Source organism: Antechinus flavipes, chromosome 4 (assembly GCF_016432865.1).
Source record: "Antechinus flavipes isolate AdamAnt ecotype Samford, QLD, Australia chromosome 4, AdamAnt_v2, whole genome shotgun sequence".
Lineage (NCBI taxonomy): Eukaryota > Metazoa > Chordata > Mammalia > Dasyuromorphia > Dasyuridae > Antechinus > Antechinus flavipes.
The window spans coordinates 40,968,405-40,990,633 of record NC_067401.1 but is presented as its reverse complement, the minus strand read 5'-3'; the positions used below and the strand labels follow the sequence as shown (position 1 = coordinate 40,990,633).

The following is a 22,229-nucleotide window of genomic DNA, read 5'->3' as shown; positions in this document are numbered from 1 at the left end:
TGGTGTGTGGACACACTTAATCTGGAAAGAGACGCCACCCCATCTCCTCCCCCTACTCCCCAATCTAGTTTGCTTATCCTTTCCCCTTGCAGGAGCCCCAGCCCGGCGTCCCCAGGAGGGCACATTGGTGCGTACAGCCCACTCCTAGTAGCCTGTGAGCGTTCCGGAATGATGTCGCACTATTCTGAGCATTGGGTGCCAGGAGCTAAGTGAGGTTGGCTGATACGAGGTCTACACCCCAGAGAGAACGAAGAAAGAGGGAAAGGACCCGTGTAAGCAACAATATCTGTAGGGACAAAGAAAATAAAGGCCTGCCCATCGACTGGGGAACGGCCGAACACAATGTGATATTTGAAGGGAATGCATGTCAGCGTTCGGTAAGAAATGCAAAAAGAGTTTCAGGGAGAACACAAATGTTATACGATCCTTGACATTTTACCGCCATGGTTTAAGGATGGAGCTGCAATCGGACTGTTTCTCCCTTGTTTAAAACTCCTAGCTTCTCTTGTTTATGTGACTGGTTTCGGCCCGTTTTTATTTCTGACTTTTTTATCGATCTTATTATATTAAGAGCATCACTGATGGCAAGCGGGAGCCTGGTCTCTTCCTCTTTGCAGTTTCTCTCTGTCACTCTGTGTCAAGCTGTGTCTCTTTCTGAGTGTCTCTTTGACTCTGTCTCTATTTCCCTTTCTATCTCTGTGTCTTTCTGTCTCTATGTGTCTCTTTTGGTTTTTTTTCTTTCTGGCTCTCCTTCCCTTCCTTCTTCCTTCCATCCCTCTGTCTCTCTCTAGCACCGGGTTTGAGGTAGATAACGTTAGCACGATCCGTGTGAAAATGTAACTGAAACTAAATACCAGAGGCCACAGTGAGCTCCAGAGCTCTCTCAGAAGCTTCTGGATTCGTTCTAGACCCAGAGCCCGATTAACCGCTGGGAAGCTGTAGTTAGCTGAATCACCGAGTTGTTTTCACTTAAGTATCTTTATTGAATGTCCTGTCAGAGTCTGCTCCTAAGTGTTCTGGGATCACTATGGCTGTACAACTCTCGGCGCTTGTAGTTAGTGGTGTGGTTATGTATTTCAGGCTCTCAGTGGACCTTATAATTTACACCTCTTGGTTTTGTCTGTGCACAAAGTCTTGGTCATCATTTTAACGCTTCTCCGAGAAGCAATGTGAGAACTGCGAAATTCCCAGACGTTCATGAATCAAGTCATTGTAAGCTACTGTAATTGGTTTGGAAGGAGAGAGGGCTTTTCCGTATCCTGTCCTAGTTCCATTAAAAGCCATATAGTTTATGCTCTCTATTGTGTTATGGTTGATTATTATTCGTCAAGCCAAGAGAGAGAATGTAAAAGTGAAGCTCGGGACAATGTTTAGAGCTAGAGAGTTCTATGTGGGAGCGACCTTGCAGTGGGTTGAGCCGGGTTGTGTGGGCAGATGTGCAGAAGGGTAAGGGCTTGGAGGGCTTAGCGACCTCTGGGACTTTAGGACTACTTTGTACGAGTCCGTGAACTTGCACAACACGAACGTGAGACCTTAAAAAATGAACCGCCTTTAGAAAGAACTTCGAATTTCTTTACATCGAGGATCCACCTACGAGTGAAGAGTTTTTGTGGGCATTGGTGGTTCAGTGGTAGAATTCTCGCCTCCCACGCGGGAGACCCGGGTTCGATTCCCGGCCAATGCAGTTGTGTTTTAGGAATCCAATCTCTGCCCTCTCTTCTACCAACAGCACACATCGCCCCTCCCCTTCACCCAATGAAGTTTCTCAGCCGCCCTTCTCTGTATTGGACTAACTAGAACCTCTTGGCACTTCGGAAAATTCCTCCTTCACCCTGTTTTCTTTCTCCTCCTGGCCATTGCCATGCCATTTGTGTGTTTCGTTCCCCCCCCCCCCAATAGACTTTGTATTGAGCACCTATTGCCCTCATAGTCTTTTGCTTGTGTTCCTGTCTTCCTATACCCAGTGCTTAACACGGGGCCTGGCACACAGCATAGATCCACTCACCACTTGAATGACTGACTCTTTGTTGAGCTTCGTAAGACGAGTTCTGGATCCTCAGCGATCCTGGAAGGGGAGAGAGAAGTCCAGAAATGGGGTAAAGAATCAATTCCCTTCACATAGGCTTTCCCCAAATACACATTTCAAATCATGCACATTCCTGGTTCTCTCTTTCCTAGCTTTAAAGCACAACCCAGGACCCATGCCAAAAAAAAAAAAAAATACTGATAACTGCAAGAAGTCAGTCAGTCCATCACTTTGTATCCAGCGTGACATAATTGGGAAATAAGGATAGGACCTTTTGAAGAGGAAAAGGAAAGGTCCCACCGAGATTTGAACTCGGATCGCTGGATTCAGAGTCCAGAGTGCTAACCATTACACCATGGAACCACCTGAAAGCATGTACTCTTTCACTCTTTTTCTGCAAGATTCAGACCATTTACCTTCCTCTGAAAAAGAGTTTCTTTTCTGAAGAAATTAAACTTTGTTTAGGAATTAGAAACAACGTCTACGGCGGCGAACACACCACCTGACATATCCATTGACTACCTGATTCTGTGGTGCATCTCTGTCGCCCTTTGATTCCCGTCCTTCTCTCACTTCTTCTCTCTTTCAGCCTCCGTTTCCGTTCCTGTCTTCCCCTTCCTTTTTTCATTCTTTACATCAGGGTTTCTTAAACTTTTCTGAAAAACGATCTTTTCCTACCCGATAATTTTTTTATTTTACATGACTCCGACTATATAGGTACATCAACTAGATATAGAAATAAAAAATTTATTGATAATAAATCATAATTTCGCGACACCCACATTCAGTTACGATGCTCCCTATATAGATTATCTCCCAACAGTTTAAAAAGCTTATTACAGCAGTTTCCTCAGGGTTATCAGATCTCCTTACACTCCAAGGGTCCTGGATTCGAAATTCTGCAGAAATAACTGTTCCCCTGAACTGTGTTGCCTTCCTCCTTAAGCTCTAAATCAGATCTTGGAAGAGAAAGAAATAACGAATTGTCGACAGCCCCTGAGAGCACGACAGGGTTTTCTTGCATCGAAGTTGAAACTCCATTTTCAACAAAGATGCCGAGGCCTTTAACAGATAGACGTGTGAGGCGTACTATTGGAAAAGGTCCCTACTTTGACAACTCCAGAGCCTTATTTTCTCAAATCACTCATTCTCGAATCCAACTACGAAAGGAGTATACAAAAATGGTTGTAACCAGCAAGCTTTTGAGCGAGAGGGAACACACTGATATCTTTACCCTCCCCCTCCCCCCACAGAACCGCAGTCTCCTAAACACCATTACCTAGCTTCTTTGCTTAGGATAGCCGGGTTTTCTTTTCACCTGGGGCCTTCCAGAGACACTCGTGGAACCAAAAAAAAGAAGTCTTCTCAATCACAGGTGGGGAAGGAAAAGCTGGAGAAAGGATGCATTTAGGAAGGTGCTGGCGAGAAGGAATCAGGAATCTCCAGGAATTCTCCAGTTTTCTGCTCCAGAAGGAAGGGAGGAGAGATAGAAATAGGAAGAACGGAGGAGGAAGAGAAGGAAGAGGAAGAGGAGGAAGCAGAGATAGAGACAAGAGACTGATGAAAGATTCGTGCAGATAGTGACAGAGTAATTGAGGGCCTTGTCATTTGCTCTTGAACAAAATATAGCTGTTTAAGGAACGGAAGTCTGTATTAAAGTGGAATGAACACGCCTTCAAATGTCGGTGAAAGAAAGTGAAATATAGCAATGCTTTAAGAGGTTCAATGATCTACTGTAGGCATTCCGGACCCCGGATTCACTTCTAAGTCTATTAGTTCCATTTCACTTATTGGGAGGAAATTGCATTTCTCTATGCACGGACAAATATAATTCTTTTTCTTGATTCTCCCTTGGATCCAATGGGATGGACTCTTCTATTTAAGCTTTCTTCCATTCCTTGGCGTCGAGGCAGTTTTTGGCTAGGGAGTTCTGGGAAAGAGATATCTCTGTGGTAAAGGACAAGCAGAAGAAGCCTATTCTTTGCAGTTTCTCTCTCTCCCTTCCCCTCTCCTCTTCCTCCTCTTCCCCCTTCTCCTTTTGTTTCTCCCCCTTTCCCCTTTCTCTCTCTGTTTCTCTCTCCAGTTCCAGCGCGGGGTTTGAGTCGAGTAACATTCATACGATCTGTGTGAAAATGTAACTGAGCCTAAGCACAAAATGTCATATCAAGCTTCAGGACCCATCAGAAAGAATACTTGAAAAAAGGTCCCACCGAGATTTGAACTCGGATCGCTGGATTCAGAGTCCAGAGTGCTAACCATTACACCATGGAACCACACATGTCATCCTTGTCTTTCGACATTTTTCAGCAAGTATTAGAGCATTTACCTTCAGCTGCAAAAGTGAATTCCTTTTTTTCCTCAAGAAATTGTGCGCTGTTCCAGAAAAAAGGAACAATGTCTACGCCTGCAAACACATCACTTGACACTTCCATTTACTGCGGGAGAGCGTTTGGTTTGGAGTTGGAGTGAGAACATTCATACAGGATTCTCTTTCAGTCGAAGCTTTATTTCGCAAAATCGAGCAGGCCAAATTGCATGGATAACTAATTGGCAATCAATGTCAGGGAGAAGAATGCTTCTATATGTTAAATCTGGCTTGAAGCCACAGTTAGGAACATTAGCCACAGTTAGGAAAAAATAATTATAGACAATGTTCTGGTATGATTAACTCTGGGTGACTTTGGAATTCTAAATCCAGGACTACCCTGAAGGATTGATGATGAAAAATCCTATTACATCAAGAGAAAGAACTATTTCTCCCTGTCCCTGTCCCTGTCCCTGTCCCTGCCCCTGCCCCTGCCCCTCTCGTGTTTTTTTTTTTTTTTTTCCGGGGATGGGGAAGGAATTTATGTTTTTCTTTCACAACATGACTTTTAGGGAAATATTGTGCATAATTTCACATGTACTTTCTTAATAGGAATTGGGGGAAGGGATAGGAAGAGAATCTGGAACTCAAAGTTTTGAAAACAAATCTAAAAATTGTTTTAATGTAACTGGGGAAAACAAAAAATAATAAATATATTAATTAAAAATAAAATTGCTATAGATACGCAGAAGTTGCTAAAAACCATATCTTTTTAGATAGTAGCTTAGGCACAGCAACTACTGAACACAGAAATAGTTAAAACATCAATATGGTTACCTGGGTTCAAGAACTCAAGAAGCATTCCTTCTTCAGCCTTAGGAAGTCTAAACATGCTTATATTCGTTATTTTACAAAATTATGTTAGTAATTTTCATAGGCCAGTCTAGGGGCCAAAGTCATGATCCAAAATGTCCCCTACATTTTCTCACTTCTTTTCATGGGAAAAGAAGGTAGTCTTTTCTTCTATAATTGCTTTAAGCTGAGAGTGAAGGTAGAACCAAGTCTGCGTTACAAGGTCCCACGTGAAGGGGTGATAGATAAGCTTAAGACCTGGAAGCTGCTTAAAGCATTGTCAAGATAATACTGTGTAATGACCACGTATTTAAAATCAGCCAGGAGTCAGGAATTCAGATTAAGGGAAAAATCTTCAATCTTTATTGAAGTGAAGAGGTGAATAAGGATTGCGATAGCAATATGGGCAACTGCCACAGGAAGCCAGCTAACAGAGGGGGATCTGAGCTGAAAAGCCATGGCAATGGCAATGCAAGCAGTCTCTCCTTCCCCTTCCTTTTCCACTCCCCTGCCTCCACCCACCAAAATCGTCATTTCCTATACAACACATCAGGACTTGCACAAAGAGTGGTTCATGTTTTCCATGGGAAAAATACCTAATGTTGCTTTTGCTAAAAACATATATAAACCCTTGCCCTCAGATCAATAACGAAGTTACAGGTTACATCTCTTTAAGAGAACTGATTGCACTAAAATTCTCTTCTTCCAAACCACATTGGAGATATTTCAGATTTCAACAACCAATAAAATATCAGTTAGGTCCTACAGATAGCTGTATCAATAGCCAATTGTTCTTACACTACTTTGGAAGAGTTAAGGACCTTATTTCATACAGACATATACATTTAAAAACAAGCAGATGACTAGCCCAAATACTCACTTACCAGATTGTTTAGGATATAATGATCACACATTTTCTAGATTGAAACCAGCAAGATATTACATACTTGTATTGTATTCATATCTTCTACTGACCACTTGCTCTGATTTTAGAAATTTGTTGTAAGAGGAAAAAGCAGGGACATGATTATAATGTGATCAAACTGGTTTCTTCAGGCTGAAGCCTAGAGGCACATATATGGCAGGATAAAGCATTCTTAGCTCTGTGACTTCAAGTAGGAGTCACAGATGACAATGTAGTAACAATTCAATCTCGTCAGACTCAGGAATAATCAGGTGAGAAACACTTCCATTCAAACTAACACTACTGGGAAAATGAGCCAGAAGGAAACAAGACCAAGGTTGTCCTCTCAGCTCTTGCCCAGATAAGGACCACTACCTGTAACCAGTTCAGGATCACATCCCTCTTAGTTTGTGGCATTTCTCTGGGATAGTTCATTACTAACTTAATGCTCCATCAGACAATCATACTGGAATTAAAAATTTCAAAAGAATATCAGTTATTGTCTCAAGAGATTTTATCTCAAATAGTAAATTTCACTAATCATAGTGTATTAATTCTACCAGTTGATTCTACCCTCATTAAAGTTGCAATAAGCAATAAAAATTTACTAGAACTCACAGAAAAGAAGAAAGTTCACTTACCTTCTTTCACTTCTTTTTCTTTTTCTTCTCCTTGAATTGAGATTGGTGTAAAGACCTATCCAAATTAGAATTCATTTCTATATAATAAACAAACATAGATTCTCAGTAAATACATTTCCGGTTTGAAAACTATACATGTAAAGGGCAGGAACGTTGGAAAAATATACTTAAGGCTCAGTATGATTGATTTAAACTCAGTGGAATTGATGACAATGGTTATCTAGTTCTAGAATATGAGTTCTCTAGTTCAGTAGGATTGATTTAATCTTACAAAAATAATGCATCCCTAGTGACAATAATTGGTTTTTCTCAGTATACTGAGTATATAGAGCATATAAACTGGGGGACAAACTCAGAGGGAGACTTCAAGATACAGACTATTGTGATGGCTCTCCTACTTCTTCCACTGAAACCAAGACCCCTTCCTGAGGGCTTCCAGAAAGCTATTGGAGCCCCAGGTGAAGGAGACAGACTGTGAAGGAGATAATAAAAAATTTGGACTTTATCCCTGGCTATTTTCGTGGTGATTACTCTGCTAAAATGAAGGCTGGTCCTAAGACCCCCAGAAAACTAACCAGAACATTATTTATATATATATATATATATATATATATATATATATATATATATATATATATATATATATATATATATATATATATATATATATATATAATACCCCAAAAGCTCTTTTTCTCAGGTCTGATAACATTGCTCAAAAAATGATTTCAAAAAACCTGAAAAGCTTACAAATTTAGTTTGAGCTTGCTACTCCTACCTGTCCACCTCATCTCTCCTTGGGGCTGCTGTGGGCTGGGTTCTCTGACAGCTCCCCCCATTTATGAAGTGGGGAAAGGGTGCTGCACACCCTAAGATCCCAAGGTGAACTGATTAGGCTTTCACCTCATATTCTTTTTTCTCCCCCACACAATAATCACCAATTTTAGATTTTAGAATTATGAAAATAGCTCTAAATAACTTAGTTAACAATCTTGGAATTTTCATAAGTGATAGCCAAATTGTCTTAGCTGTAATCTCTGCTTCATTTCAAGTAAAAGAGCAAATGCCCAAACTCCTAAATTGCATTTACAAAATATTATCTAATAAAAGAGCTAACATTCATTTAACATTTACCCTATACTAAGCACTTTTAGAATCATGTGATCCTCACAACAAAAACCTTTATTATTTCTCTTTACAAATGAGAAAACTGGAGCAAACAGAAATGAAATAATTTGCCATAAGTTATATATCTAATACGTTTCTGCAATTGAAACAGAGAAGGGTGGACTTACCAAAGGCAGAGGTTGACTGGCTCCCCGACCTTATGCTGCCACACTAGGTTCTGTCAGGGGTACCTGACTCTTGAGTAGCAGCTGGATGGTACCTGCTAAGGACTGGGCCAGCCTTGGAGGCACTAGCTGACCCAGCTTTGGGAGGGTGTGCCAGAGTGCACTACTTAGAGGTCCTTGCTGGCTAGAGTCAGTGTTTCCTTTTAGTAGTAGTTTCAGGTGTCAGAGCTCAGGGAATGTTGACCCTGGGGGGAGGGAAGGTCTGACTCCTACACCCCTCAATTAGGTTGGGAAGCTAATAGGACAAGATGTGTGGGATTTCCACTGCTTTTATTATCTTCTCATTTCTAACAGGTGGGGTTTCCCTATAGTTCTCCAGCATTCTCTTTTATTAATCTGATAGGAGATGAGAGGGATTGACAGAGGGGCTATAATGTGGCCGTAATGAGTTTGTTAGCAATCTCTACAAACTGAGATATTCATTACTCTGGGGAGTGGGGCATGCTGAGTGATCCAGGGTTTTAAAGAGGATCCCTCAATACCTTCTGAATGCTACGGGAAGCACCTACCTCTGCTTCTTTTAATTGGACAAGAACTCCAGGATCCTCAAAGGAGATCCCCTTTTCTAGGTTTCGGAACCAGGAAAAACTGCTTCGGGAGAGCGCTTGGAGTGAGAATCTTCACATAGGTTCTTTTTCTATCAAAGCTTTATTTCGCAAAAGCAGGTGATTCAAGTAGCAAATGCAACTAATTGGCAATTAGTGTCAGGCGGCAGATGTTTGCTTATATGCCAGGAATCTGGCTCTAAGCCATCGTTGGGAATACTAAAATTGCTATAGAAATGCAGAGGTTGTTAGAAACTATTTTGTTTAGATAGTAGTCTAGGCACAGCACTTATTGAACACAGAAATAATCAAAACATCAATATAGTTGCCTGGGTTCAAAAATAGTTAGGAAGCATTCCTTCTGCGGCCTCAGCAAAGGTGTTTTTTTTTTTTTTTTAAAACAAAATGCTTATGTTAATAATTTTCATAGGCTAGCCCAGGGGCTAAAGTATGGGTCCATATTCATCAACTGTATGACTCCGTGGAGGCGTCTATCTCTGTCGCTCTCAGATTCCCGTCCCTGTCCCTGCTCTTGTCTATTTCTGTCTCTCTGTGTATATTTATGTGTATGTATTCCTTCCCTTACCTCCCCCCTTTTTCATTCTTCACAATAGTTTCGATGCTGTACTATCACAGTTCGTCCTATACGTCAAACATGCACTGTTGGAAATCGAAAAGAAACTCCGCGCCGCTATTCAAATCTTCCCTAAGTCCATTTCTCCCTTAGCGATTAGAAGAGGAAGGAGTTCCTTTCACGCAGCAACGGTAGATGGTCCCTCTCTTCATATCACTCATCCCCGAATCCAGCTACGTAAAGGAGGACACCCTTCTAGATCGCCGGCTTTCGGCGTCACTACAATCCAACTAAGCAATTTGAGTATATTTCCCTTGGCCTTGATGTCCTCGGTTCCTAGTTTAAGACCTTGCACATTACGCTGTAGGTTCTTACTCGGTATTTTTTGCATTGCTTTGTATCCCTGGTAGGGAGAAAATAAGAAATGTATGCGCGCGAGTGCGCGTGTGCCTGTTTTCAAATGTTTGGGAGTTGCTCATTGAACAGATTCTTTGTCCTTATATATTGATCCTCGGACGCACCCTCAACCCTGCCCCTCTTCCTGCTTCTTTGTAGTGTCAGGACGCTCCAAATTCTGGAGCCTGAAGCTGCGGTAGATACTTATTTATACCTTGACTGAATGGGTGAGTCCAAGAGAGACCAAATTAAGTGCTCGGAAACCCTTACAACCTACAGAGGATCATTTAAAACAATTCAAAGAGGAAGGGTGTTTGAGAGTGAATGAATCTTTAAAATGAAGCTGCATTGGCCGGGAATCGAACCCGGGTCTCCCGCGTGGGAGGCGAGAATTCTACCACTGAACCACCAATGCCTTGGTTCCTGCGTTTTTCCTAATACTTCTATTCTACTATCGACTGGGGAGGAAGGCGAAGTTAGGAACTGGGGACAACAGGGCATAATAAATCTTTACAAAAATAAACAGGGAAATCTTTACAAAATCACCTAACCTTCTAGACCTCGGGTCCCTGATCTGCACAATAGTGGCACCAATAGCTCCAGCAGACCCTCAGTCCTAAAATTCTTGACGCCTAGAAATCCGTGCTTCTCAATCTCCTCTTAGCTTTCTTTGCTCTTACCCACAGCTCAATCCTTAGAGTGTCTTTGTCTCTCTGACACATACACACACACACACACGAGCAACAATACCATAACTCTTCTTGGACTTCAAATATATTTTCACACAAAGTCAATTTTTCAAGGAGAAAGCAGAAACCAGCCATTTCATATGTACACATGTATTTACTTAAACAGCACACATGTGTATGTCTTTACATATATGTGCATGCACATATAAGTGTATATATCATTTACATATGTTCATGCACACATATATATATATATGTAATAATATACACATGTATTAAGGAGTCTTTTGCTTAGAATTGGTACTTAAATCAATGGGAACTGATAAGCTGATAGAAAAAAAATGTTGAAGGACCATTAGATCTATACCCCAAGAGATAAAGATGAGAGGAAAAGGAAAATTTACAAAAGTAACCTCTTTTTGAAGTAACAAAGAACTTGAAAGTAGGGGAGATGCCTCATCAAGTGGGGAATGACTGAATAAAATATGATATATAAATATAAGAAAATCTACTACAAGAAGTAACTAATGGGCTCATTTCTGAATATACTTGAGAAGGTTTATATAAACTGTGACAGAGTATAGGCAGGGAGAAAGTGAGAAAACAGTTTATCAACTAACAACAACATTCTAAAGACAAACAACAGGGAAAGATTGAAAATTTCTTTCCTTTGTAATGATCTACAGTGATTTTAGAGGAATGATGATAATGTTTTTTGACAATCCCCTGACAGGGAGACAATGAATCCAAAATGTAAAAAGAGACATACATTTTGGATATGAATAGTGCAAGCAATTGTTTTGCTAGACAATGAATATTAGTTACGGGGCTTTTGCTTTGCTTTTATTTTTTTAAATGTGGGGAGGGGTTGGAAGAGAAACATGTCTGTCATTGTGGTGTTCTTTTTCTCTGAAATAATATTATGTAGTTATCTCTGGGAGCAGGTTTCTCTGGGAGGTTTTCTGGAGACAGCCTTAGTTTCAGTTAAAAGTAATAATCACCCAAATGCAGCCAGGTGCTAAAAATTCAAATCTTTTATTGTGTCCTTCAATATAGCCCGGTTAGTTTTCTTAGAGGTCTCTCTCTCTCTCTCTCTCTCTCTCTCTCTCTCTCTCTCTCTCTCTCTCTCTCTCTCTCTCTCTCTCTCTCTTTCTCCTTGGTTCTAAGAGCTCTTGCAACTTTGTCCTTTGGTTCTGCCTCTGCTTTTTTCAGCCTCCAGTCAACACCAAGGTGAAAGTTGAAATGAATCTCTCTTGCCTCCGAGAGAGGGCTTGTGGACTTCCTCCCAGAGTGCTCCTCTCCCATCTCTGGCAATGTTCCGAAGTAACTAACTTAACTGGCTCACTGAAGCTCTATTTCTTTCTCCAAGAGTGGGATTGTGGGATTCCTCCCAGAGTGCTCTCTGGCCCTGAGAGCTTCTTGCTTATTTGAGCTCTCTAAAGGTTTAGTTCCACTTAATACATTGTTTCTTCTGGCCCATAACATCTCCTTGTAAGATCAGATCAATAATACTGAACCATGCCAAATTAGATAATATTGTCTCTATCAACTCTAATGACTTAACAATTTGTAAAGATTCCAACATATCATTAGTATTATTTTTTACAAAAAAGAAATGATATTTAGAGAGAAGACAAGAATGTCCGGGACAAAGCTTTGGGATACAACTTCAATTAAAATGTGGTAGGTGAATGAGGAACAATTGGAAGAGACTGAGGAAGAAATAGACGAATAGTAAAAGAAATAATACAATTGTGTCAAGGGAAAAAAAAAACAAAAAACTAAGCTTGGAGAAGATGTCCGGGGGAGACAATATTTAATAACATTAGTTTTCAGGGAAGTTAAGAAGAAAGGGATGGGGAAAAAAAGCCCATTGCTTATATAAATTGAATTTGTGTTGTCCATGTAAGTTATGTATACATCCGCAATGATCTGACTACTTGTGGCTTGGAGAAGGCATGACTGGAGATTTTTCTAGAGTGTCTAGTTTCTCCCAACCCGTTTTCGAGGGAGAGTTTGATTGCTTAAAAAAAAAAAAATTCCAGAGAAGGGATCCGGGGCTAGAATTATACCTATATCTGAGTGAAATATATTTCTGAACCCAGATTGCATGCACGTATGAGTGAAATACACAGTCTCTGAGGACTGAGCCTTGACAAGAGCAAAGAAACCTAAGGAGAGAGAGGAAAGGCGCGTAAGTTTCGAGGCGTCAAGGAAGTTAGAAGTACACTGGTGCTGCTATGGTACACCATGGGTACCTGAGGCCTAGAAAATTGAGGTAGTTTTGTAAAAATATCCCTATTTCACTAGCTAGAACCCCCTAAAATAAAAGAAGAGAAGTAGGGAAAACGAAAGGCTATAGGGAGGCATTGGTGGTTCAGTGGTAGAATTCTCGCCTCCCACGCGGGAGACCCGGGTTCGATTCCCGGCCAATGCAGTCTTTTTCTTCCAATGCTTAAGCCCTCGTTTCCTTTTAAGTGGTTCTTCATAGTGTGCTGAACCAGTGCGGAAGGTGACTGAGTTCCAGGTGGGCTTAATTTTCAACTCACGTAATTTATTGAAACAACAGGTGTAGATGCCTAAGGGCTTGTTTAGGTTAGATCACTTAGAGCTGCCTGAATTAACCAGGTATATTGGAAGATCTCTTAAAGCTGCGGGCAAAACCAAATAGCCTCTTCTGGTCCCGATCTCCACCCCCAGATTTGTTCCTGAGGATAGAAAGTCACAGACTTTAAATCAAGGGTACTGGATCACCCCGACTACCAACAAGGCGAGATCGTGGATTTCATCTGATCGAATCTAGGCCGGCTTTCCTGCCAGGCCAGCGAGTCGCGTTGAGTGACCGAGTGCTTAGGCCGGCTGACAGGTGAACAAAACCTTGCTTTTTAAAATACAACTTTTAGAAGTGTCAGAGGAGGAGAAAGCATCTTATCTGGGGCGCACACATATGGAAAGCTCCGTCGGTACCTTGAGGCCACCTAAATTTATCTAAATGAAACTTATGACTACTAGGATTAAGCTTAACCTATGCTTTGGAGCCCAACTTAAGTTAATCTATTCTATACAAACTTGTTTTAGAGGGTAGAACTAGAGAGTAGTGTAAGTAACTACGACTAAGCTAAATTTATATAAATATAAATTTATATAAAGCTGATAGAAAATGTTTGACCACTAGATATATACCCCAAAGAGCTAAAAATGAGAGGAAAAGACATTGTACAAAAGTAGTTACAGCCCCTTTTTGAAGTAACAAAGAACTTGAAAATAGGAGAGATTTCCCATTAAGTGGGGAGTGGCTGAACGAAATATGATATATAAATACAACGGAATCCACTACAAGAAGTAACTGATGGACTCATTTCAGAATATACTGGGAAAGTTTATATGAACTGGGGTAGAGTGTAGTGAGTGGGTAGGGTGGGGAGAAACGTGCCTTGGAGTTACATTCGCAATATTATGATGGCTCCGGAATTTAATTAAGTTGATAGGGTAATGGGCTCTGCTATACCCATTTCTCTGCTCTCCGTTTTCACAGTCCGGGTTTTTGGACTATTTTTCCCGTTAAAACCTGATTGATAATTTTTTTTGGGGGGGGGTATAAGCGCAAGTATTTCAGCGCCGTTGATATATTCTCTTAGGGATTAACCCATTCACTCAAAGTCTAAAAGAGCGCCTACCTCAGCTTTTGACGCTACAGGATAAGATCGTGGCTAGCATCTGAACTCTCTGGAAGCGGGGGCGGGGAGGGGGAAAGGGTGAGAGGGAAAGCAGGGGACCGAAGACCAAGAAATGGGGACAGATAATCAGTTCGATGCACACGGCTCCCGGGCACATGAAAACGCGCACACAAGCACTCACGCGCACACATTTCTTGTTCTCCCGGTCCCAAGGCATACAATGCAATCCCCAAAACATCGAGAGACTACTACGTACTATGCAAGGTCCTAAGCTAGGAACCAAGGACACCAAGGACAGAGAAATGCCCACAAAACCCTTACTTAGATGTGTATTGACTCTGAGATCCGGATAAGCAGGAGAGCAGCACCTGGTGGACGAAGCACCGAAGTCAGCGCAAAGAGGCAGAAAAGCTTGGGAGAACCATGCTCCCAGAGCTCCCTAGTCAAATAGCGCCTCGACGCAAAGGAGTGGAAGAAATGCTAAGTAGAAAGAATCTGTCCCATTGGACCCCAAGGAGAATCAAGAGAAGAACCATATTTGTCCGTGCACAGAGAAATGCAATTTCCTAAAAATGAAACCGAAGAAATATCCAGTGAGTGAAATTGAAACGATAGACTCGGAAGCAAGTCCAGTGTCCAGAATGCCTACAAGGAGATCATCGAACCTCTGAAAGCATTGCTTTATTTCATTAGCTTTCACCAACATCTGGAGCTTGTACATCCCACTTTAATTTGGACAGCTCTATTTTGTGCACAGATCACGAGGTCTTCAATTACTCAGACACTCGCTGTCCAGTGCCATCTCTGTCTCCGTCTCCATTTTTGTCTCTGTTTCATCCTCCTCGTTCTCTTCGTCCTCTTCTCTTTCCCTTTATTCTCCTTATTTCTATCTTTCTCCCCTTCCTTATGGAGCGGAAAACTGGAAAATTCCCGGAGATTCCTGATTCCTTCTCGCCAGCATCTTCCTAAATGCGCTCTTTCTCCATTTCTTTTCCTTCCCCACCTGAGACTGAGAAGAACTCTTTTTCTTGTTTCTACATGTCTCTGGAAGGCCCTAAGTGGAAAGGAAACCCGGCCATATTAGTGGAGGAGGGTTTGTAATGGCGTTTCTGTACTGTGGTTCTTAGAGGGTTCTGCACCTCGTGACCTCGTGAGAGGGTCACGACCTTTTTTATGCACTCTTTTCGTAGTTGGATTCGAGGATGAGTGATTTGAGGAGATAGAGCGCTGGAACTGTCAGAGCAGGGATCTTTTCCAGTAGTGTGCCTCAGACATATGTCTAATAAAGGATTCGGCATTTTTATTGAGAATGGAATATCAACTTGGATTCAAGAAAACCCTTGGGCTCTCAGGGACTCTCGACAGTTAGTTATGTGAAAGAGACCTCTTTCCTCTTCCTAGGTCGGACTTAGAGCTTATGGGGGGGAGAAGGGGGAGATATGGAGAGGGAACAATTGTTTCGGCTGGATTTCGAATCCATGAATTTTGGAGTATAAGAAGATCTGATAAGTATCCTATGGAAACTATTGTAAGGAACACTTTTTAAACAATAAGTTCCGAATCTATAGGGAATCACTTAACTGTGAGTGACGCGAAATTATAATCTATTTTCGTTTTTTTTTAAATAACTTTTTATTGATAGAACTCATGCCAGGGTAATTTTTTACAACATTATCCCTTGCATTCACTTCTGTTCCGATTTTCCCCCTCCCTCCCTCCACCCCCTCCCCCAGATGGCAAGCAATCCTTTACATGTTGAATAGGTTACAGTATATCCTGGATACAATATACGTGTGCAGAACCGAACAGTTTTCTTGTTGCACAGGGAGAATTGAATTCAGAAGGTAGAAATAATCCGGGAAGAAAAACAAAAATGCAAGCAGTTATAATCTATTTTCAACAAACATTTGATTTGTATATGTTTGATATACTTATATATCGGGATTGATATTTGCTCGGGTGGAAAAAGGTCGCGAGTTGGAAAAGTTTAAGAAGCCCTGATATAAAGAATGAAAAGGGGTCAGAGACTGATCTCCTTAAAGCACTCATCTTCGAATCCAACTACGAAAAGAGTACACAAAAATGATCAGGAGCAACAAGCTCTAGTGCGGAGCCTATTTAACTTGGACGAGAGGGAATACGTTGATAACTTTATCTCCTCAGAACCACAATCCGGAAGGACCAGAATCAATCCTCCTCTCCTAGTATGGCTTGGTTTCCTTTCCACCTAGGGCCTTTCAGAGACGGAGACAGAAAAAAGAAAGGACGAGAATCACACAACTACATAAGGCACCCTCAGAATCAAACGGGTGATCAATGGAAATGTCCCGTGCTGTGTTCGTTGCCATAGACGTTGTTTCTTATTCACAGACGAGGTTGAATTTGTTGAAGGAAAAAAAGAAAAAAGTGCACCAGAAAGTACATGGTCTGAATCTTGCTGAAAAAGAGTGAAAGAGTACATGTCTTCAGGTGGTTCCATGGTGTAATGGTTAGCACTCTGGACTCTGAATCCAGCGATCCGAGTTCAAATCTCGGTGGGACCTTTCCTTTTCCTCTTCCTTCAAGGAAAAGGTTCTTTCCTTATTTCCCAGTTATATCACACTGGATCCAAAATGATGGACTGACTTGATGTAGTTATCAGTACTTTTTTTTTTTTTTTTTTTTTTGCGTGGGTCCTGGGTTGTGCTTTAAAGCTAGGAAAAAGAGAACCAGGAATGTGCATGATTTGAAATGTGTATTTGGGGAAAGCCTATGTGGAAGGAATTGATTCTTTACCCCATTTCTGGACTTCTCTCTCCCCTTCCAGGATCGCTGAGGATCCAGAACTCGTCTTACGAAGCTCAACAAAGAGTCAGTCATTCAAGTGGTGAGTGGATCTATGCTGTGTGCCAGGCCCCGTGCTAAGCACTGGGGATAGGAAGACAGGCACTCAAGCAAAAGACTATGGGGCAGTAGGTGCTCGATACAAAGTCTATTGGGGGAAAAACGAAGCACACAAACGGCATGGCAATGGCCAGGAGAAGGAGAAGGAAAACAGGGATAGGGTGAGGAAGACGTCTCCGACGTGCCAGGAGGTTCTAGTTAGTCCAATTTGTGGAGGGGCGGCTGAGAAACTTAATTGGGCGCAGGAGGAGGGGCGATGTGTGCTGTCTGTGCAAGACAGAGAGGTAGAGATTGGATTCCTAAAATATAACTGCATTGGCCGGGAATCGAACCCGGGTCTCCCGCGTGGGAGGCGAGAATTCTACCACTGAACCACCAATGCCCACAGTAGCCCTTCGCTCGTAGGTGGGTCCTCGATGTAAAGGTAATGCCAGGGTAATTTTTTACAGTATTATCCCTTGCATTCATTTCTGTTCCGATTTTCCCCCTCCCTCCCTCCACCCCTTCCCCCAGATGGCAAGCAGTCCTTTACATGTTGAATAGGTTACAGTATATCCTGGATACAATATATGTGTGCAGAACCGAACAGTTTTCTTGTTGCACAGGGAGAATTGAATTCAGAAGGTAGAAATAACCCGGGAAGAAAAACAAAAATGCAAGCAGTTTATATTCATTTCCCAGTGTTCTTTCTCTGGGTGTAGCTGCTTCTGTCCATCTTTGATCAATTAAGGCTCTCTTTATGGAAGAGATCCACTTCCATCAGAATACATCCTCAAACAGTATCGTTGTTGAGATATATAATGATCTCCTGGTCCGGCTCATTTCACTCAGCATCAGTTCATGTAAGTCTCACCAGTCCTCTCTGTATTCATCCATCTGGTCATTCCTTACAGAACAATAATATTCCATAACATTCATATACCACAATTTACTCAACCATTCTCCAATTGATGGACATACTTTCATTTTCCAGCTTCTAGCCACTACAAACAGGGCTGCCACAAACATTTTGGCACATACAGGTCCCTTTCCTTTCTTTAGTATCTCTTTGGGATATAAGCCCAGTAGAAACACAAGCAGTACATTTTTCAAGGCCTCACGTTCCTGTTGTGCAAGTCCACGGACTCGTACAAAGTAGTCCCAAAGTCCCAGAGGTCGCTAACAGACCCTCCAAGCCCTTACCCGTCTGCACATCTGCCCACACAACCCGGCTTAACCCACTGCGAGGCCCGACTTCACTCGGGTCGCTCCCACATAGAACTCTCTAGCTCTAAACACTGTCCCGAGCTTCATTTTTACATTCTTTCTCTTGGCTTGACGAATAATAATCAACCGTAACACAATGGAGAGCATAAACTATATGGCTTTTAATGGAACTAGGAAAGGATATGTAAAAGCCTCTCTCCTTCCAAACCAATTACAGTAGCTTACAATGACTTGATTCATGAACGTCTGGGAATTTCGCAGTTCTCACGTTGCCTTTCGGAGAAGCGTTTTTAACGCTGATGACCAAGACTTTGTGCACAGACAAAACCAAGAGTTCTGAATTATAGGGTCCACTGAGAGCCCGAAATACATAACCACACCACTAACTACAAGCGCCGAGAGTTGTACAGCCATAGTGACCCCAGAACACTTAGGAGCAGACTCTGACAGGACATTCAATAAAGATACTTACGTGAAAACAACTCGGTGATTCAGCTAACCACAGCTTCCCAGCAGTTAATTGGGCGCTGGGTCTAGAAGGGATCCAGAAGCTTCTGAGAGAGCTCTGGAGCTCACTGTGGCCTCTGGTATTTAGTCTCAGTTATATTTTCACACGGATCGTGCTAACGTTATCTACCTCAAACCCGGTGCTAGAGAGAGACAGAGGGATGGAGAGAGGAAGGAAGGGAAGCCAGAAAGAGAAAAACCAAAAGAGACACATAGAAACAGAAAGACACAGAGATAAAGAGGGAAACAGAGACAGAGTCAAAGAGACACTCAGAAAGAGACACAGCTTGACACAGAGTGACAGAGAGAAACTGCAAAGAAGAAGAGACCAGGCTCCCGCTTGCCATCAGTGATGCTCTTAACATAATAAGATCGATAAAGAAAGTCAGAAATAAAAACGGGCCGAAACCAGTCACATAAACAAGAGAAGCTAGGAGTTTTAAACAAGGGAGAAACAGTCCGATTGCAGCTCCATCCTTAAACCATGGCGGTAAAATGTCAAGGATCGTATAACATCTGTGTTCTCCCTGAAACTCTTTTTGCATTTCTTACCGCACGCTGGCATGCATTCCCTTCAAATATCACATTGTGTTCGGCCGTTCCCCAGTCGATGGGCAGGCCTTTATTTTCTTTGTCCCTACAGATATTGTTGCTCACACGGGTCCTTTCCTTCTTTCTTCGTTCTCTCTGGGGTGTAGATCTCGTATCAGCCAACCCCACTTAGCTCCTGGCACCCAATGCTCTGAATAGTGCGACATCATTCCGGAACGCTCACAGGCTACTTACTAGGGGGGGAGGGCACCAATGTGCCCTCCTGGGGACGCCGGGCTGGGGCTCCTGCAAGGGGAAAGGATAAGCAAACTAGATGGGGGTGAGGGTGGGGAGGGGGAGACGGGGGGCGTCTCTTTCCAGATTAAGTGTGTCCACACACCACCTCAATGCTGCTGCGCTGCTCCTCAATACTCCTAGGAGTTTGCTTTTCTTTCCCGCCTCGCGGGTAACGGCGTCACGTGCAGCAGGATATCGGAACCGTTCTTTGGGCCATTCCAACTAGTGAACAGTCAGCTAGCTAGCTGGACGCCCCCCCACTCGAGTCAGCTCTTTTGCTTGGAGTTAATGGCGACGGACCAGAAAAATTCTTGTTGAGTTCCGAATCCTGTCAACTTATCCCGAGGAGGGTGTTGATTCATTGCTGAGCAACTGGGACAATCCAATCTGCGTGTTTCCTAGTTCCTGTCAACGGTTTCTTCCTATTTGTGTCATTGGACACGCAGTGCATTTATCCTTTTGGTTCCCTGTATTTTGTGGAAAGAGAACAGCAATCGTGATTCAGAGGACGTACCAGTCAGAGACTGCTCACGGCAAGGTTTCAAGGAATCAGATGCGGATGTTCTGGAGGAGCAGCTGAACAAATTGTGGTGCGTGAATGTCGTGGAATAGGACCGTGCTGTAGACAAGGACCAATTACGAATTGTTGGAGATTAGAACCAATTAGAACTTAGAGAAGATGGAGCGATTTCCACGCTCTGATGCAGACTGAAGTAAACAGAGCTAGTATTTACACGGACGAGCACCATGTCTGCGGAAAGAGCAACCACACAAAATGTTCAGATGGGAATATTACAAAATTACAAAGAGCATAGCCTTTAAGGAGAGACCTAAGAAGACATCCCGATCTGCGCTCTTCAGTGGAAGCGTCGGAGGTCCACCGCGGTGGCACGTTCCACATGTTTCTATTCTTTTAAAATATGTTCAATTTTGCTCTGCTTCCCCCTTCTTCCTCTTTTTACTTATTCATTTATTCATTCATTTATTTTCCTATAAAGCCTATTGCTGGTAAAATGGGATGGTTTTCTGGAGTGGTTGGGCAAGAGAAATTCTGTTGACCTGAAAGGTACTAACAAAAAGTATTTTAGAAACTCTAGGTGAGTGACTAAATAGAGTTTATTAATAAAAGGCGCATTTTCAGAATTGGAGGTGAGGTAATTCTACTTAGAGGTTTGGCATTCTCTTCAGCCCAACTGTTGCTGGGAACTTTATCTCTGGGTCATTATTAGCCGGGTTAAACAGGTAGCATTTCAAATTTGACTTTTTTTTTGGTTAGTTTCGTTGTTCCCTTGGGCAGCTGCAGCAGGTAGGGCCTTTGGCTTCCGAGGTATTGATTTACAAATAGACTTTGTAAAAATAATTGGCCCGTACGGGGATCGAACCCGCGACCTTGGCGTTATTAGCACCACGCTCTAACCAACTGAGCTAACCGGCCCTCACGAAGAAAGGTTTTTTAGTCAAATCTTCCATGAATACTGAAAAGGTTTGTGGGATTCCTAAAATAGTTAATTTTTCCAGATAAATCCATGTAATCAGATTACAGAGTTTTTGAACATTCCCATAGTCTTTTGCACACTAGAACTTGCCTACTAATAACAGAATGTTTTTCTTTCTCTGGGAATCCTTCCCCGCTTTTTCCTCTCTTCCTCCTTTCCCCCCTCTCTCCACCTCCCCCCCCCCCCCACCCGAAAAGAATGGATGTGAATAAAAACAAAATTATGAATTCATGGCTCTTGGTTTGGAATCAGGAAGACTTGAGTTCAAATTTGGCTGTGACCTGGGCAAGTCCTTTTTGTCGAAATAAACCCCATATACTGTGCGGTCCACAGGGTCGCAAAGAATCGGACACAACTTAGTAAGATTCATGAATTCATTGTCGTCGGAAATGGGAATTTATTCAACCATTTCCTACAGTATTTTGGAATGATTGACCCAGCGATGCAGCAGGACTGTGTAAGAAAAGATTTATAGAAACACTTAAAGAAAAACAAAACACCACCCCCCAAAAAAAAAAACCCAAAAAAAAAAAAAAACTGGAAGTGAGGAGCATGTCCACTGATTGTAGAATGACTGGATATATGCTACAGTAATATAAAGTAATATCATCAGGCTGCAAAAAATGGCAAAAGAGATGAATTCAGAGAATCTTGGGGAAGCTAGTATGGACTGATGGAGAGTTAGTGAACAGAACCAGAACAAGTTATGCAATGACTGCCGTAATGAAAAAACAAAACAAACAAAAAAAAAACCAACTTAGATAGTTTCACAAAGGCGGCTGATGCAAAACTTAATAGGGACATCCCAGATTTTCCAACAGAGGCAGTGAACTAGAAGTTTTCAGAAGCAGCCAATAACTAAACTTGTTTGGCTTAACTATATTTAACTGTTAAAAGGGAGGACCTTCATTTCCTTTTCTTTGTTCTAATCTGAAGTCTGAAATTACCACTTTAAAACAGAATCTGTTGCTAACATTTTCCTCAGAGACTATGCTTTCAGTGAATGAGAAATGTCTTCAACCTATTCTTTTTTGTCCTTGTATAATTGATCAGGGGGGAAAATATGATGTAAATGGAATATTAGCAAATAGACTACAGCATATTAGAATAATTATACATTTTAACCACATTGAATTTATACCACAAATGTTGCAATAATTCAACATAACAAAGACTATAAATGTCATTCATAATATAAATAATTGGAATCATAAGATTATATTAATAGAGGTAAAAATGACTTTTGATAAAAGGTAATAACCATTTCTGCTAAACAACAAACAAGAGGAGGCCTAGCTATCTAAAGACCAAGAGCAAATATGTGTAATGGAGATAAGCTTTCTAACAA

The 22,229-nt window shown here is 41.9% G+C and overlaps 8 non-coding genes across 8 annotated transcripts; 3 read left to right on the top strand and 5 right to left on the bottom strand.

Annotated features, from left to right (window-relative positions):
• Window positions 1–1,613: 1,613 nt before the first annotated feature.
• TRNAG-CCC (transfer RNA glycine (anticodon CCC)) lies at window positions 1,614–1,684 on the top strand. The gene has a single exon. It is a non-coding gene; the product is annotated as a tRNA-Gly (tRNA).
• Window positions 1,685–2,317: 633 nt separating this feature from the next.
• TRNAQ-CUG (transfer RNA glutamine (anticodon CUG)) lies at window positions 2,318–2,389 on the bottom strand. Its single transcript has one exon. It is a non-coding gene; the product is annotated as a tRNA-Gln (tRNA).
• A 1,838-nt stretch (window positions 2,390–4,227) lies between these two features.
• On the bottom strand, window positions 4,228–4,299 carry TRNAQ-CUG (transfer RNA glutamine (anticodon CUG)). The gene has a single exon. It is a non-coding gene; the product is annotated as a tRNA-Gln (tRNA).
• A 5,640-nt stretch (window positions 4,300–9,939) lies between these two features.
• On the bottom strand, window positions 9,940–10,010 carry TRNAG-CCC (transfer RNA glycine (anticodon CCC)). The gene has a single exon. It is a non-coding gene; the product is annotated as a tRNA-Gly (tRNA).
• Window positions 10,011–12,650: 2,640 nt separating this feature from the next.
• Window positions 12,651–12,721, top strand: TRNAG-CCC (transfer RNA glycine (anticodon CCC)). Its single transcript has one exon. It is a non-coding gene; the product is annotated as a tRNA-Gly (tRNA).
• A 3,711-nt stretch (window positions 12,722–16,432) lies between these two features.
• Window positions 16,433–16,504, top strand: TRNAQ-CUG (transfer RNA glutamine (anticodon CUG)). Its single transcript has one exon. It is a non-coding gene; the product is annotated as a tRNA-Gln (tRNA).
• Window positions 16,505–17,155: 651 nt separating this feature from the next.
• On the bottom strand, window positions 17,156–17,226 carry TRNAG-CCC (transfer RNA glycine (anticodon CCC)). Its single transcript has one exon. It is a non-coding gene; the product is annotated as a tRNA-Gly (tRNA).
• Window positions 17,227–20,746: 3,520 nt separating this feature from the next.
• On the bottom strand, window positions 20,747–20,820 carry TRNAI-AAU (transfer RNA isoleucine (anticodon AAU)). Its single transcript has one exon. It is a non-coding gene; the product is annotated as a tRNA-Ile (tRNA).
• Between the last annotated feature and the right edge of the window lie 1,409 nt (window positions 20,821–22,229).